The 18258-nt window shown below is 49.5% G+C and overlaps 1 long non-coding RNA gene across 1 annotated transcript; it reads left to right on the top strand.

The window, feature by feature from the left end:
* The first annotated feature begins 3717 nt into the window (after positions 1 to 3717).
* Positions 3718 to 7985, top strand: LOC116972413. The gene is made up of 3 exons (XR_004411800.1): positions 3718 to 3730; positions 6089 to 6090; positions 7677 to 7985. It is a non-coding gene; the product is annotated as an uncharacterized LOC116972413 (long non-coding RNA).
* The last annotated feature ends 10273 nt before the right edge of the window (positions 7986 to 18258 follow it).

Genomic DNA, 18258 nt, shown 5'->3' with positions numbered 1-18258 from the left:
TTATAAACCAGCTGGTGGCCTCTCTGCTGTGGTACCGGATGGCCACTATGGTCCCGTCCTCTTATTTTATAACCATGTTACAGAGATTGGTCAACTTCTTCTGGGGTGAGAGGAACCACTGGGTCTCTGCTGGGGTTCTGAGTCTCCCGTTGGAGGAGGGTGGTCAGGCGCTGGTCTGTACCCAGGTGGCAGCTCTCCGACTCAGGACCCTGCGGAGGTACGTCTACTCGGACTACCCTCCTAAATGGCACATGCTGGCGACGTATTTTTTCTGCCAGGGGCGCTGCCTTCAGGAGGGCTCACGGCTCCCAGTAGCGGGCATGAGTCGACGCGCTAGGCGGGAGTTGCCTGGCTTTTACCGCGACCTCCTGAAGGCCAGGAATTTGGTCACCTTCAGCCAGGGCCCTGCTCCTCAGGGGGAGGGGGGTGTCGTGGCTGTGATGGTGGGTGTTGAGGAGAGGCGTGTGCATGGAGCGATTCCGGACGAGCTTGCCCCCGTTCAGTCGGAATTGTTCATAGGGCCCACGGCCCGGGTCCCTCCCCGAGAGCTGGCCCCATGCAACATGAGCCGCCTTTCCGAGATGCCCAGCGTGCCGTTCTGTGACGCGGAGAGGCGCGTATTGTACAGGCTGCTCTTGCACACTCTCCACTTCCTCGCCCTCGTCTTCCGTCCAGACACACCCTGGCGGTCCGTGTTACCTCCTGACGAGGGGAGCGGTCCCCAGTGGAGGTCTCTCTACAAGGGAGTCCTCCCCCTTTACATCGGGGACCTGGGGTGGAGAGTGTTGCACAAAGCCGTGGCCTGTAATAGGTATTTGAGCCGGTTCACGGACTCTTCCCCTGCTTGTCATTTCTGCGGTGAGGAAGAGACCGTGTTCCATGTGTACATAGAGTGTGAGAGGTTGCAGCCCCTGTTCGAGTATCTGAAACGGCTGCTCCTCAAGTTTTGGCTACATTTTAGTCCAACGCTATTAATTTATGGGCACCCGGTACAGAGAGGGGATGGATGGGAGGGAGGAGGGGGTCTCCCTGTCGGTCTGCTCCTGGGCCTGGCCAAGATGGCCATTCGCGGGTCCAGGCAGCGGGCAGTCGATGGCCGCACAGCGGTCGCCTGCCTGCCCCTTTTCCGGGGTTACGTCCGAGCTCGCGTGTCCCTAGAAAATGTTAATATTTTAATTTGATAATTTTGTTTAAGTGTTTTTTAAATTGCTTGAGCTTTTTCCGGGTCTACGTCCGTTCCCGCCTGTCCCTGGAGAGGGAACACGCGGTGTCCATGAATTGGAGGCCTTCCGTGAATGCTGGTCGCCGTTGGAGGTCGAGTGTTTTGTTGATAAAGTTGACGTTATATTAATTTGATGATTGTTTGTTTGTAAACTGTCAACATAGGCAGCCTTTGATTGTGTATTTTTATTTTTTGAATAAAAGTAGTTTCATAAATAAAAAAAATAAATTTAAAAAAAGATGCACTGATTCCAGTGACATCAGTGAGTTCACAGAAGCAGTCACGGACTTCATCACAACAATAACCGCCAACATCGTCCCCACGGTAAGGGTAAGCACCTTTCCGAAACAAAAACCCTGGGCGGACAGGTCCGTGCGTGTTGCCTCGAATGCTCTCACCGCTGCCTACAACTCGGGCCTGGCATCCGGAAACATGGACATCTACAAGGTAGAGTCCTACCGACTGCGAAGGGCGGTGAAGGACGCAAAAAGGAGGTACAGGGACAAGATGGAGTCACAGATGGAGCAGCAGGACACCAGAAGCCTGTGGCAGGGGCTACGGACTGTAACCAACTACCAGAGCACCCCACCCTCATCCGCAAGTGCCGGCACCTCCCTAGCTGATGACCTGAACTCCTTTTATGCTCGTTTCGAGATGGGCAACACCACCCCAGGTCTGCCGACTATCAACAATACCGCCAGCGGGCTGGCTACCGAAGCTGAAGGGAGGAATGTGCACACATTCTCGCTGTCCGAGCACGACGTGAGGAGGGCTCTGACACGGGTGAACACGAGGAAAGCTGCAGGCCCCGATGGCAACTCGGGGCGAGTACTCAAGTCCTGTGCTATGCAGCTAGCTCCGGTGCTCACTACAATATTCAACCTCTCCCTGGACAAGTCCGTGGTCCCTGCCTGCTTCAAAAAATCCATCATTGTACCGGTACCAAAAAATGCCTCCCCAGCCTGTCTGAATGACTACCGTCCGGTGGCCCTTACCTCGGTAGTCATGAAATGCTTTGAGAGGCTGGTGAAGAAATACATCTGTGCCTTCCTCCCTCACAACATGGACCCGTTGCAGTTCACATACCGTCCGAACAGATCCACGGACGATGCGGTCTCCCAGGTTTTGCACACCACTCTCTCATCTTGACAGCCAGAAGGGGGGCTACGTGAGCATGCTGTTCATAGACTTCAGTTCAGCCTTCAACACGATAGTCCTCACCAGACTGGCCGGGAAGCTACTGGAATTAGGGCTCAACACCCCCCTGTGTGCCTGGGCCCTGGACTTTCTCACCGCCAGGCCCCAGGTAGTCAAGATGGGAGGGAATACATCAAAGTCCCTCACCCTGAGCACAGGATCCAGGGTTGCGTCCTCAGCCCCCTATTGTACTCCCTGTACACACATGACTGTGTGGCTAGGTTCAGCTCCAACTCAATAATTAAGTTTGCTGATGACACTGTGGTGGTGGGCCTGATCTCAGACAACGATGAGAAGGCCTACCGGGAGGATGTGGCTGATCTAGCACTCTGGTGCCAGGACAACAGTCTCCTCTTGAACATCAAAAAAACTAAGGAGCTGATCGTGGACTTTAGGAGGGCACATCATCCGAGGACGTACACTCCATTGAGGATAAATGGGGATACTGTGGATAGGGTGAACTGTTTTAAATATCTGGGAGTCCACATCTCTGAGGATATGACATGGACATCACACGCCTCAGCACTCGTGAGTAAGGCAAGGCAGTGCCTTTACCACCTCAGGCAATTGAGGAAATTCAGAGTGTCTCCGAGGATCCTCGAGTGCTTCTATGGGAACGCACTATGGGAACTTCACTCGCCCCCCTGCAGGAACTATACATCAGGAGGTGCAACTCCAGAGCCAATAAAATCATGGGAGACCCCTTCCACCCCTGCAACGGACTGTTCCAGCTGCTACGGTCTCCGTTGCCATGCAGTGAGAACGGAGAGGTTGAGAAGGAGTTTCTTCCAAGAGGCCATTCGGACTGTAAATCTCACCAGGGACTAACTTTACTGAACGTTTTTCCTTCCAATATTTAATATGTAAAAGAATATGTGTGTGTTTATGATTGTGTTTATAGTTTGTTTGGTTGTTTGTTTGTTTGTCTTTTTGCACAAAGTCCGCGAGCATTGCCACTTTTCATTTCACTGCACATCTCGTATGTGTATGTGACGAATAAACTTGACTTGACCAAACTGAAAACCAACAACCACCAGCGTCGACTGGTTACAGCTCAGTTGATCACGCGATAAAATGATGTCATGAATGGGTTTTTTCTTATAATAAAAGCCTCCCAGGTTTTTTTTAATCATTCTGAACCATGAGAGCAGGGAAGGAACAAGTTAGGTGGATGTTACTAAAAGTACATCTACTGCAGTCAGCAGCAGCCCTTTTGCTTCATCAGTGATGAGGAAGCAGAAGAGGTGTCATTGGGTGAAGCCCTTCTTGCAAAGAAGATTGATGCTTGGACAGTAGGATAACCTGATGAATGTGCTGCAAGAGGAGGATTTGCCTGCATTTAAAAACTTTCTACGAATCACCCCTGAGCTGTTTACAACTTTCCTCTGCTAAAAATAACTCTGCAACTATGATTGAGCATGCCCAGGAGTGACAGAGGTCACATGCTTATGTTTTATTTGAATTGTTTGTTTAGTTTATTTTATTGAATTTTGCATTTGTTAATGGTGAAGAATGGGGGTAGGACTTGACAAGCATAGGCTTCTTCCTATCCCTTTTCGAACGAGTCTAATGTGTATTATGTTGAAATTGGCTTTTGATTTGTGTGTGTGTGTGTGTGTGTGCGCGTGCGCGTGCGCATATTTCCTTTTATTTATTCATTTTCATCTTTTCTTTTCTTCTTCTTTTTTTTTAATCGTTCGAAATAAAAGATATCATTCATTCATTCATTCATTAATGGCAACCTATTTTTAATCAACCGGTTTTGATTTTGTTGAAATAATCGAAGGAACATAGAAGCCTCGACCACGCGGAAACCACTTTCGACCATTAGGGAGACTGACCAAAACCTCCGGGAACCTCAGGGAAACCTTGGGTCACCAGAGGTTTCCGTTCAGGTTTCCTAAGTGGGACAGGGGCATTACACAGCTCACCCAGCGTCGACTGGTTACAGCTCAGTTGATCACGCGATGAAATGTCATGAATGGTTTTTTTTCTTAAAATAAAAGCCTCCCAGGTTTTTAAGAAAAATAATTCTGAACCATGAGACCAGGGAAGGAACAAGTTAGGTGGATGTTACTAAAAGTACATCTACTGCTGTCAGCAGCAGCCCTTTTGCTTCATCAGCCTTTCAAGAAAGGCAGAAGGGAAAGCACAAGGATGATGAGGAAGCAGAAGAAGAGGTGTCAGTGGGTGAAGCCCTTCTTGCAAAGAAGATTGATGCTTGGACAGTATGATAACCTGATGAATGTGCTGCAAGAGGAGGATTTGTCTGCATTTAAAAACTTTCTACGAATCACCCCTGAGCTGTTTACAACTTTCCTCTGCTAAAAAGAAATCTGCAACTATGATTGAGCACGCCCAGGAGTGACAGAGGTCACATGCTTATGTTAATATTAACCTTTTTTTCACCCAGTTTTTTTCCACCCGGGAGGTCTTACCGTCGACTACCTTCGACCTCCCGTGACCACCTTCCACTAGCATCGCAACCGGCTTCGACTAAAAAATTACCAATTTTTAAAACGGCAACCTATTTGTAGTCGAGGCCGGTTTTGATTTTGTTGAAATAATCGAAGGAACATAGAAGCCTCGACCACGCGGAAACCACATTCAGCCATTCGGGAGAGTGACCAAAACCTCCGGGAACCTCATGGAAACCTTGGGTGCCGGGCAAGGTCACCAGAGGTTTCCGTTCAGGTTTCCTAAGTGGGACAGGGGCATTACACAGCTCGCCCCAGGAATACAGTCAACAGGCAACCCTCACCCAACCTCCTGCCCCCCCAAGTCTGAAGACCAATACCCCCAGGTAGTCCTACTGACTGATTCCAACGGGAAGTTTCTGGACCCCCAGAGGCTGTTCCCAGGTCGCCAGGTATTGGTTAAAACATGCAGCCCCACAGACCATGCAATGAGGGTCCTGAGCAAAGACACCATCGGGAGCCCTCAATACCTTGTGATCCATACAGGCACGAATGATCTGCGCGCCTTACGTCATGGTACTGCTGGGGCAATAAAGAGGATGGCAGAAAAGGCCAGCAAGGAATTCACTGATTCGAGGATCGTGATCTTCACCCTGCTGCCCAGGACGGACACCCCACCCCATGTGATTCACAACACCAACATGGAGATCAGCAGAGGATGTGCCGCCCTCCCTAATGTCCAATTGGCCCACCACCCGACCATCGGTACATGGGACCTCCATGACGAAATACATCTAAACAGACAGGGGGTGAGGGTCTTCTCAAAGATACTGCTGATGATAGGGCCAAAACTGCGGACGAAACTGAATGCTCTTCAACCACCGTCGCGCCCAAATCCAGACACAAAATCGAGAGCGGAAACGATAGCGCACGGACAAGCGAAAGGGAAAACGTACTGTGATGCCAAACGCAGAGTACGAGCGCCGCGGTTCAAGGTCGGCGACTGGGTACGAATCAGCCGCCCAAACAGACCGCGTAAGCTCGCAAGCACACTCTCAAACCCGATACAGATCAAACGGAGACTCGGCAAGAACGCATACCTCCTCTAAGATGACATCAGATGGAACGCGAGGCGTCTCATCGCAAGCAGACAGAGACAGGAAGACGACGAACCGGACGCTTTTCCTTTCCTGATATCCAGTCAAGACAGCGAACGCGGTCAGCATACAGCTATACAGTTATATTCACTGAGCAGTTATTTTTTGGAATTCTGTTTATTAATAAACATGAAATTTGAAAGGATTTTGGACTGATTTCATATGGACTTGATTTGATAACTGGACTTAAATGATCGCCTTCATTTACAAGGAGGGGAAAATATGTTGTATCTATGTAAGACTGTCCCTACAGTCACCACAAGAGGGCTCTGCCCCTATATGTATGTTTTTCTCCGAATCAGTCAGGCAGCCATTTTGGCTTGAATAAACCCACGTGCTGGCACGGTACAACACGAGTCGATATCGAGTTATTATCCGTCAATCACAACACTATGCTCACAACTTGAATCTTCATTCTGTCGGCTAAATTCATACCTGAATGTACGAGCCTTTTCAAGACCATTGACGCTCTTGCCTCATTTTTCAGTCATTCTACAAGACGATTGCAATTTCTTGATGAAATAGTGCAGAAACGCAAAACAAAGGCCGCACCAACCAGACAGGCTTCAAACTCAAAGCAAATCCAAACTATTTTGCAATATCATGGAGACCTCTGTAAACATTTTGACAGCATTAACACCAATCCTTTATTGTGGGATCATGAAACTTTTGTGTGGAGCAATGTAGGTATGTTGCAAAACTTACCTTCAGCGGCGCTGCAGATCTGTCACTGCCCGTGTGCGCGACTTTGGCGCCTTTGAGAGGGGGGCGGGTTTAAAACGCCATTTTCTCTTGGCTATTGAAATTGAGGTTGTACAGCCTACTTAGTTGCTGACGAAAAATCGCTGCGACATTAGTTCGCTGCAGCTATTTTTAAACTAAATTGGTTTATTTAATTGTTGTAGTAGGTTAAAAATCATCCTCTAAAGCCGCAACCGCCGACAACGGGACAGATCTCATGTAAGGGACAAGGCAAGGTAGGTTGTTTAATTTTACATTAAAAAGGGCTTCTTAAGATCCCTTTATACAAAATTTTATGTTGCGAGTAGCTGACTTGGGGGCCCATTCAATCCCGCAGTATTTTTCTGGGCATATGGGCTTCAAATCCTCCGCAATGGGAACGTTCCAAACCATTGCGTTCCACAGAATCCCACTCGAAAGCTGATTTAAACGGCCATTAATTTACACCCAGGAAGAGACCCACATTAACAGTGTTCATTTCACCACCACAAACAAATGTCTCTCTGCAGCAGTCGAGGAATTGGCTGGTGGGACTGCTGAGGACTATGCACAACATGCTTGTGAACCAATTGACAATTTGTGTAAAACCTACACATATTTCAATCAGCAAGCAAATTATCAAGAAACCAGACAAAATATAATCGCCAACATTTCAAACACAATGAGTGGCAGATGTGCAAGTCATGCTGCTATTAGAATTGTGAGTAGTGAGTGGGGTAAATATTTGAACGAGCTCTACTGCCACTTGCATCCTCTTGACTCCATTGCTACATCAGTTCGCTCAGCCCTAAAAATGCAGAAACAATCCGGAGGATAATTCTTGTTTGGGAAAGACTGTCTAGCAGTCTATGCCATTCTGCAGATGAGCAAGCTTCGTTATAAAAACGGAAAAGGGGACAGGAACATCCCCCGAGGTGTCCTCCCACGGTACCGTGGCAACAGATTGCACATACTGTTTCATATTAGTGGCAAGCTCATAGAATATTATGATGACTTTGTTGTACTGCTGAATAGCGGAACATCCTGTGGGGGGTTGAAAAGCGCCATCCTCCATGACCACCCAGGCTGAAGCAAAAGTAGAACTTCAGATACTGGGCTTACTTGGCAAATATCTGACTGGGCCTTGGATGAAGCGCTTCTACACTTCAAGCCAGAATCAGATCAACCGTGTTGATGGCATCAAAGTGGTTAAAGGGGTGATTGCTACTATAAAGGAAGCTACAGAAAATCCAGAGAACTTGATATTGGCAAGGGAAGATTCCTTCGGTGAGGAGGTATATCTTGATGCCACATTGAAAAAGCTTTGGGAGCTACCAGTACATCCACAGTTCAGTTCAAAGATGAGGAGCTGTCTTCAAGCTGTCATCACTGTGTTGGAGAGGCAGTATAGTAATACTTTGAACTTGATGTAACTGAGAAACTGAAGGAGGAGACTGCATTAGCAAGATCACACAACATTGATGCGGAGGAGATAATGGGGATGTTTAGCTCATCGAAACAGAAATCTCCCAATGCCACCATGTGTTATTTGTCATATAGGATGCGGGCCTGCAAGAATAAAACAGTCAATTACCTTGATAATCTCGACTTTCTCAGTGAACGCCCACAGACGGTGAGACTTGGACCCTACACCTCGACATTTTTATGCTTTATCTGATGGGACAAATTGCAGACTTGATTTTTTAAATCTCAAAATGTTGTAACATTGCTAAGCAATGGGTTTTATGCTTGGCTAACGAAAGATTCTACATACTTTCTTCTAATGGTTTATAATGACATTTTCATTAAAACTGACACTCTCTACAACATTTTGTGGAAGTGAGTGTTCTGCATTCCTCCATCGCTGACATCCGTGCGGGCAAACGGGGGCCCCTCCTCACCGCGGCGAACGGGAGTGCTATTCGCATCTCCGGGGTTCGCACCATCTCCCTCAACTCTGGCCACAGCTGCTTTTCGTGGGAGTTCGTCATCACCAATGTTTCCCAGCCATTGCTGGGCGCCAAGCACAGGCTAAGCAACTCTACCAGCTGAAAGAGGATTTCAAACAGCTGATGACGAAAAATGAGACTACCACCTCTGAGATGAGGAGAACCCTGCAAAAGCTGAGACAAGAAAACTGTGCACTTCGTGCCCAAATAGCCAAAATGAAGGATATAAATAAGCAGGGAAAATAATTTGACCAGCAACTCCAGAAGGTCAGGGACAATCACCCAGATCTTCCAAAAAGGACACACGAAAAAACACAGAACCCAGCTGCTGCTCACTTTCCTATGGCTGATCCGACCTCTCCGATCTGCACTCAGCCCACCAATACACCATTTTTGGACACCCCTTCTGTTATGCCCCTGTCCCACTTAGGAAACCTGAGCGGAAACCTCTGGTGACCTTGCCCACCACCCAAAAAAATAAATCAAGGTCGAGGTGACCTGCAACCTCCTACCACCTCCCACGCAGATGTTGAAAACCTTCCTCGACTATGAAGAAAACCTCCTTCGACCGACGGCAACCTCCTTCGACTAATTTGAAAACTGGCTTCGTTAAATTGGTCCGCTATTGAACAACACCCCATTTGACCTCATACAACCAAACTGAAAACCAACAACCACCAGCGTCGACTGGTTACAGCTCAGTTGATCACGCGATGAAATGTCATGAATGTTTTTTTCTTATGATAAACGCCTCCCGGGTTGTTTTTTTTTCAAAATCATTCTGAACCATGAGAGCAGGGAAAGAACAAGTTAGGTGGATGTTACTAAAAGTACATCTACTGCTGTCAGCAGTAGCCCTTTTGTTTCATCAGCCTTTCAAGAAAGGCAGAAGGGAAAGCACAAGGATGATGAGGAAGCAGAAGAGGTGTCAGTGGGTGAAGCCCTTCTTGCAAAGAAGATTGATGCTTGGACTAAGATAACCTGATGAATGTGCTGCAAGAGGATTAGTCTGCATTTTACAACTTTCCTCTCCTAAAAAGAACTCTGCAACTATGATTGAGCACGCCCAGGAGTGACAGAGGTCACATGCTTATGTTAATATTAACCTTTTTTTCACCCAGTTTTCACCGTCGACTACCTTCGACCTCCCGTGACCACCTTCCGCTAGCATCGCAACCGGCTTCGACTAAAAAATTACCAATTTTCAAAACGGCAACCTATTTTTAGTCAAGGCCGGTTTTGATTTTGTTGAAATAATCAAAGGAACATAGAAGCCTCGACCACGCGGAAACCACATTCAGCCATTCGGGAGAGTGACCAAAACCTCCGGGAACCTCATGGAAACCTTGGGTGCCGGGCAAGGTCACCAGAGGTTTCCGTTCAGGTTTCCTAAGTGGGACAGGGGCATTACACAGCTCGCCCCAGGAATACAGTCAACAGGCAACCCTCACCCAACCTCCTGCCCCCCCAAGTCTGAAGACCAATACCCCCAGGTAGTCCTACTGACTGATTCCAACGGGAAGTTTCTGGACCCCCAGAGGCTGTTCCCAGGTCGCCAGGTATTGGTTAAAACATGCAGCCCCACAGACCATGCAATGAGGGTCCTGAGCAAAGACACCATCGGGAGCCCTCAATACCTTGTGATCCATACAGGCACGAATGATCTGCGCGCCTTACGTCATGGTACTGCTGGGGCAATAAAGAGGATGGCAGAAAAGGCCAGCAAGGAATTCCCTGATTCGAGGATCGTGATCTCCACCCTGCTGCCCAGGACGGATACCCCACCCCATGTGATTCACAACACCAACATGGAGATCAGCAGAGGATGTGCCGCCCTCCCTAATGTCCAATTGGCCCACCACCCGACCATCGGTACATGGGACCTCCATGACGGAATACATCTAAACAGACAGGGGGCGAGGGTCTTCTCAAAGATACTGCTGATGATAGGGCCAAAACTGCGGACGAAACTGAATGCTCTTCAACCACCGTCGCGCCCAAATCCAGGCACAAATGTGAGGGCGGAAACGATAGCGCACAGACAAGCGAAAGGGAAAACGTACTGTGATGCCAAACGCAGAGTACGAGCGCCGCGGTTCAAGGTCGGCGACTGGGTACGAATCAGCCGCCCAAACAGACAGCGTAAGCTCGCAAGCGCACTCTCCAAGCCGATACCGATCAAACTGAGACTCGGCAAGAATGCGTACCTCCTCCAAGATGACACCAGATGGAACGCGAGGCGTCTCATTGCAAGCAGAGACAGGAAGACGACGAACCGGACGCTTTTCCTTTCCTGATATCCAGTCAAGACAGCGATCGCGGTCAGCATACAGCAAGCAGTCAAATCTGGCTCCACGCTCTCAGCGACAGTAGAGGAGACCTCAGTATCTGCAAGATTTTCAGCTGTGAACCCATAAACCGTTATATTCACTGAGCAGTTATTTTTTGGAATTCTGTTTATTAATAGACATGAAATTTGAAAGGACTTTGGACTGATTTCATATGGACTTATATTTGATTTGATAACTGGACTTAAATGATCGCCTTCATTTACAAGGAGGGGAAAATATGTTGTATCTATGTAAGACTGTCCTTACACAGTCACCACTAGAGGGCTCTGCCACTATATGTATGTTTTTCTCCGAATCAGTCATGCAGCCATTTTGGCTTGAATAAACGCACGCGCTGGCACGGTACATGAGTCGATATTGAGTTATTATCCGTCAAACACAACACTATGCTCACAAGTTGAATCTTGTTCTCAGTCGGCTAAATTCATACCTGAATGTACGAGCCTTTTCAAGACCATTGACGCTCTTGCCTCATTTTTCAGTCATTCTACAAGACGATTGCAATTTCTTGATGAAATAGTGCAGAAACGCATTCCAAAGGCAGCACCAACCAGACAGGCTTCAAACTCAAAGCAAATCCAAACTATTTTGCAATATCATGGAGACCTCTGTAAACATTTTGCCCTTCCTTCCCGAGGCTTTTGGAGGCTCGGAGCAGGTCGGGGCCACTATCGACCGCGTGTCCACTGCTCCCAGTCGGCCCCCCCGTCAAAATCCGGCCGCCATTGGGCATTCCACTGCAGGCACGTCCTTCCTGCAAGGCCCGCCTGCAGTTCCACCCAACGCCAGCAGAGGTCGCTTGCGTTCAACCCAGCCAAATTCGCTTGCAGTTCCACCAGACGCCAGCAGAGGGGGTTGGTGCTATTACCATCGTCGCTGGGGAGGTGCAGCAAGGCAATGTCGCCCACCGTGTTCATTCCCGGGAAACGAAGGGGCCGGTCGTCAGTGATTCCTTCGGCGGCCGGCAATATTCATCGCGTCTTCGCCTGGGATCGCCACACTGGAGGTCAATTCCTCGTGGACACTGGTGCGGAAGTGAGTGTTCATCCTTCCTTCATTGCTGACATCCGTGCCGGCAAACGGGGCCACCTCCTCACCGCGACGAACGGGAGTGCTATTCGCACCTACGGGGTTCGCACCATCTTTCTCAACTTTGGCCGCAGCTGCTTTTCGTGGGAGTTCGTCATCGCCGACGTTTCCCAGCCGCTGCTGGGTGCCGACTTCCTTCGAGCCCATTCACTGCTCGTGGATGTCAAGCGGCGGCGCCTGATGCACTCCGTCACGTTGGAGCCGGTCTTCCTCCGCATTGGTGAGCCCTGATGGCCCCGTCGTCCGTGGATGCGACTTTTGCGCGCATCCTGGCGGATTATCCGGACATCCTCGAACCCCACTTTCGCTCCTCCACCCCCAAGCATGGGGTGGAGCACCATATTCCTACTACAGGCCCGCCTGTGCACGCCCGGGCGCGTCATCTCGCGCAAGACAAGCTTCGTCTGGCTCGGGAGGAGTTCCGCCTGATGGAGGTGATGGGCATCGTGCGTCCCTCCGATAGCCCATGTACGTCACCGCTCCACATGGTCCCCAAAGCGGGAGGGGGCCGGCGCCCGTGTGGGGATTACCGTCGCCGACAGGTACCCGGTCCTGCACATTCAGGACTTCAATGCCCATCTGGCCGGAGCATCGGTGTTCTCGAAGGTGGACCTCTTGCGAGGGTACAACCAAATTCCAGTCCACCCCGACGATATCCCTAAGACGCCATTATAACACCATTTGGACTGTTTGAATTTTTGCAGGATGCCATTTGGTTTGAAGATAGCTGCGCGGCCTTTCAGCGGCTTAGGGACTGTGTGTGCCGTGGCCTGGACTTTGTATTCGTGCACTTGGACGACATACTCGTGGCAGTCGCTCGCGGCAGGAGCACTGCTTCACCTCCATCAGCTGTGTCAGCGCCTCAGCGATATAGGTGGCTGTCAACTCCTCCAAATGCTGTTTTAGGGGTGACGGCCATACGACTTCCTCGGCCACCGTGTAACTCCACAGGGGATGGTGCCTCTTGCCAGGCCAGGGTGGACGCTGTCCGCAGGTTCCCCTGTTCGACCACAAGTTAAGGGCCTACAGGAATTCGTGGGGATGGTCGCCTTTTATCACCGTGTTCTTGCCGACAGCGGCCGCAGTCATGCGTCCGCTTTTCCACCTGATTGCTGGTCATCGCAGGGAGGTCGAGTGGTCCGTGGAAGCAACAGCGGCATTCGAGAGGGCTAAGGAGGCACTGGCTAGGGGCCACGATGCTCGTCCACCCACGAGAGGACGCCCCGACCGCCCTGACGGTAGACGCTTCCGAGGTTGCGGTTGGGGCAGTGTTGGAGCAGCTCGTTGACGGATGCTGGCGGCCACTCGCCTTCTTCAGCAGGCATCTCAATGGTGCTCAGCGCCGTTACAGCGCTTTCGACCACGAGCTCCTTGCCCTGTATCTCGCCGCACGCCATTTCCGCTACTTCCTGGAGGGGAGGCCTTTTACTGCATTTACGGATCACAAGCCGCTTACCTTCGCGTTCGCCAAGGTTTCAGACCCGTGGTTTGCGCGGCAGCAGAGGCAGTTGGTGTATGTGTCCGAATACACCACCTCCATCCGTTTGGTTGTGGGCAAATACAACAGGGTGGCCTCGACCTGCAGTCCACGCGGTTCTCCAAGTCGCTGAGGGGATTAATTATTCCGCCCTGGCAGCCTCTCTGCTGGTCGACGAGGAGATGGCCGCCTATCATACGGCAGTTTCGGACCTGCAGTTGGAGGACGTTGACTGTGGTCCTGGGGGCGCAACGTTGTTGTGCGATGTCTCCACTGGAGCTCCGCGTCCCATCGTCTGGCGGTGCAGGGTATTTGAGGTGCTCCATGGGCTTGCGCATCCCTCCACCAGGGCGACAACGGCCCTGGTAGCCTCCCGCTTCATGTGGCACCGGCTGCGCAAGGAGGTTGGACATTGGGCGCGCACTTGCATTCCGTGCCAGACCGCCAAGCAGCAACGACACGTGCGCGCACCGTTGCAGGAGTTCATCATCCCTCGGCAGCGGTTCGACCACATCACGTGGACATCGTGGGGCCGCTGCCGTCGTCCCGGGGCATGACCTATCTCTTCACCGTCGTGGACCACTTCACGCGGTGGCCTGAAGCCATTCCGCTACCTGATTCTTCAACGGCCACTTGCGCTCCGGCCTTGGTGGCGCACTGGATCGCCCGGTTCGGTGTGCCACTGGACATAACATCCGACCGGGAGCCTCAGTTCACGTCGGAACTTCGGACACTCTGCAACGTCTTCAGCAGACGGTGGGCAAGCTGGCGCCAGTGCCCACGTCTCGTCATGGGTCCCTTCCGAGTCCTAGGGCATGGCTCGTCTACATTGGGGGACTGTGTCTTTGGCACAGTGGTGTGCAATGTTGGAGCCCCACAGGTAACGGTTCTGGCTCCGTTCCTCTTCACCCTGTGTACTGCAGACTTCAATTATAAATCTGACACATGCCACGTACAGAAATACACGGACTTGACCAGTGCTTTCTGTGTCTGGAATAAAGAGAACTGTCTCATCCTGAATACAACCAAGACCAAAGAGATGGTGGTCAACTTTGGCAGGTCCAAGCTCCCTCTTCAGCCGGTCAACACTGCAGGGGCTGACATTGAGGTGGTGGAGACATATAAATATCTTGGAGTGCACCTTGATAACAAACTGGACTGATCTGTCAACTCTGACTCCCTCTACAAAAAAGGTCAGAGCAGACTCTTTTTCCTCAGAAGGCTCAAATCCTTCAATGTGCGTAATGATATGCTGCACATGTATTTGCTATACTGTGGTTGCAAGTGTCAGTTTTTACGCTGTTATCTGCTGGGGAAACAGCATCAGTGCGAAAAACAGCAAAAAGTTGGACAAACTGGTGAAACGGGCTAGCTCAGTGCTGGGGGGGTGGGGGTGGGGGGGTGAGATGGAGTGGACTCTGGGATGGATGTGCTTGAGAGGCGTATGAGGCGCAAGGTGCAGGTCACCCTCGACAACTCCGGGCACTCCCTCCATGAAATTCTGGAGGGTCAAAAGAGCACTCGGAACAACAACCTGCGCTGTAGCACAAAGCGGTTCAGGAGGTCCGTCACCCCTGCAGCCATTAGATTTTATAATAAGGACCGCTAGGCTGTAGGGGGATGCTTTTGCATTTTGAATAGTTAATTATTGGGTCTTTTTAAGTATTTATTGATTTCAGGTATTGTCCATATTGTATTTTATGTATTTTTTTTGTCTGCTTTCGTTCTGAATGTGTGGGTTTGTTGGTTGGGGGCTTCTGGACATCTGAATTTCCCTGAGGGGATCAATAAAGTATTTATTATTATTAACTTATATCAGAGTGCTGGACAGAGCAAAGTACGGAGGAGAGAAGGAACTGCCCAAGATCCAAAGCATACCATCTCATCTGTGAAACACAGTGGTGGGGGTGTTATGGCCTGGGCATGTATGGCCGCTGAAGGTACTGGCTCACTTATCTTCATTGATGATACAACTGCTGATGGTCGTAGCATAATGAATTCTGAAGTGTATAGACACATCCTATCTGCTCAAGTTCAAAAAAATGCCTCAAAACTCATTGGCCGGCAGTTCATTTTACAGCAAGACTATGATCCCAAACATACTGCTAAAGCAACAAGGGATTTTTTTTTCAAAGCTAAAAAATTGTAAATTCTTGAGTGGCCAAGTCAATCATTCAATCAGAACCCAATTGAACATGCCTTTTATATGCTGAAGTGAAAACTGAAGGGGACTAGCCCCCAAAGCAAGCATAAACTAAAGGTGGCTGCAATACAGGCCTGGCAGAGCATCACCAGAAAAGACACCCAGCAACTGGTGATGTCCATGAATCACAGACTTCAAGCAGTCATTGCATGCAAAGGATATGCAACAAAATACTAAATATGACTACTTTCATTTACATGACATTGTTGTGTCCCAAACATTATGGTGCCCTGAAATGGGGGGAGACTATGTATAAACACTGCTGCCATTTCTACATGGTGAAACCAAAATGTATAAAAATAGCCTTCATTAACACCTGACAATGTGCACTTTAACCACATGTGATTTTTTTCTATTACAAATCTCAAATTGTGGAGTACAGAGGCAAATAAATGATGGGTCTTTGTCCCAAACATTATGGAGGGCAATGTGTGTCGTCAGCAAATATGGAGAGGTAGATCGCTCTCTAATAGTAAGCAGAAAATAGGTGCAGGAGTAGGCCATTTGGCCCTTCGAGCCAGCACCGCCATTCAATATGATCATGGCTTCTGGATGGCCAGCCATGATCCTATTGAATGGTGGTCCTGACTTGGGCCGAATGGCCTACTCCTGCATCTATTTTCTATGCTTCTAGGTTTACTATTAGAAGCTTCGATAGGGTAGGCAGACAGAACCTCTTTCCCAAGGTGGAAAGGTCAAAGGCCAGAGGGTCTAACTGTCTGGTGAGAGGGGGACAACATTTCAAGGAGTAAGGATAAGAATAAGGGGTAAGCCATTTAGAACGGAGATGAGGAAACACTTTTTCTCACAGAGAGTTGTGAGTCTGTGGAATTATCTGCCTCAGAGGGCGGTGGAGGCGGGTTCTCTGGATGCTTTCAAGAGAGCTAGATAGGGCTCGTAAAAATAGCGGAGTCAGGGGATATGGGGAGAAGGCAGGAACGGGGTACTGACTGGGGATGATCAGCCATGATAACATTGAATGGCTCGAAGGGCCCAATGGCCTACTCCTGTACCTATTGTCTATTGAGGTGTGAAAGGCCAGTTTTTACACAGAGAAAGGTTTGGTACCTGGAACGCACACAGCCAGAGGCCAGTGGTGGTGGTGGGATATGGGATAGTGGCTTACAGCCTGCAGCTGCAGAGTGTGGCGAAGCACTTAAGAGCCTGTCCCACTTCGACGACACTTTCGGCGACTGCCGACCGACTAGTTTTAATGGAATCTACCTACAACACTTGGCGACAACCTACGACAACATCTTCGTCAACCTACATCAAAAATTGTCACCACTGTCGTCGAAAATGTTTCAACATGTTGAAAATTTTGCGGCAGTCGCCCAAAAAATCGCCTAATTGGGACAGACCCATTAACAACTGAGACTTGAAATTGGTACAGACTCTGTATACCGTCTTGGTACAATTAGTGTACACTTGCACTGTATCCGGGAAGCTTATCCAAGATGTATTTTAGTGCTTGGGTACAGTGATACCTGTACTGGACTCTATTCAAAATGAATTTCACTGCACCTCAACTTCCTTTGGCAAACAAAGTACACTTGAACCACTGCATTGAAGAGGCCTTTAGATAGGTACACGGATACATACGCAGGGACAGGGATCACATGCTGACAGATAAGGTTAGCTTAGCTCGGCATCATGTTCAGCATGGACATTGTGGGTCGAAGGGCCTGCTCCTGTGCTGTACTGTTCTTCAGTTTTTAGTTTAGTTTAGAGGTACAGTATGGAAACAGGCCCTTCGGCCCACCGAGTCCGTGCCGACCAGCGATCACCCGATGCACTAGTTCGATCCTACACTCCAGGGGGAATTTATAGAAGCCAATTAACCTACAAACCTGTGCGTCTTTGCAGTGTGGGAGGAAGGGGTAAGCCATTTACAACGGAGATGAGGATACACTATATACTTTAGAAGGATGAGTTTGGGCTTGTGTACACTGGAATTTAGAAGGATGAGAGGGCATCTTATTGAAACATATAAGATTATTAAGGTACACAAAATTGCTGGGGAAACTCAGCGGGTGCAGCAGCATCTATGGAGCGAAGGAAATAGGCGACGTTTCGGGCCGAAACCCCTCTTCAGACAATAATAAGATTATTAAGGGTTTGGACACGCTAGAAGCAGGAAACATGTTCCCGATGTTGGGGGAGTCCAGAACCAGAGGCCACAGTTTAAGAATAAGGGGTAAGCCATTTAGAATGGAGATGAGGAAACACTTTTTCCACACAGAGTTGTGAGTCTGTGGAATTCTCTGCATCAGAGGGCGGTGGAGGCCGGTTCTCTAGGTATTTTCAAGAGAGGGCTCTTAAAGATAATGGAGTCGGGGGATATGGGGAGAAGGCAGGAAGCGGGTACTGATTAAGGATGAGCAGCCATGATCACATTGAATGGCGGTGCTGGCTCGAAGGGCCGAACAGCCTACTCCTGCACCTATTGTCTATTGAAACCGGAGCACCCGGAGAT

This window comes from Amblyraja radiata, chromosome 4, assembly GCF_010909765.2.
Source record: "Amblyraja radiata isolate CabotCenter1 chromosome 4, sAmbRad1.1.pri, whole genome shotgun sequence".
Lineage (NCBI taxonomy): Eukaryota > Metazoa > Chordata > Chondrichthyes > Rajiformes > Rajidae > Amblyraja > Amblyraja radiata.
Note: the sequence above shows the minus strand (reverse complement) of the source record. Positions and strands in the feature narration are given on the sequence as shown.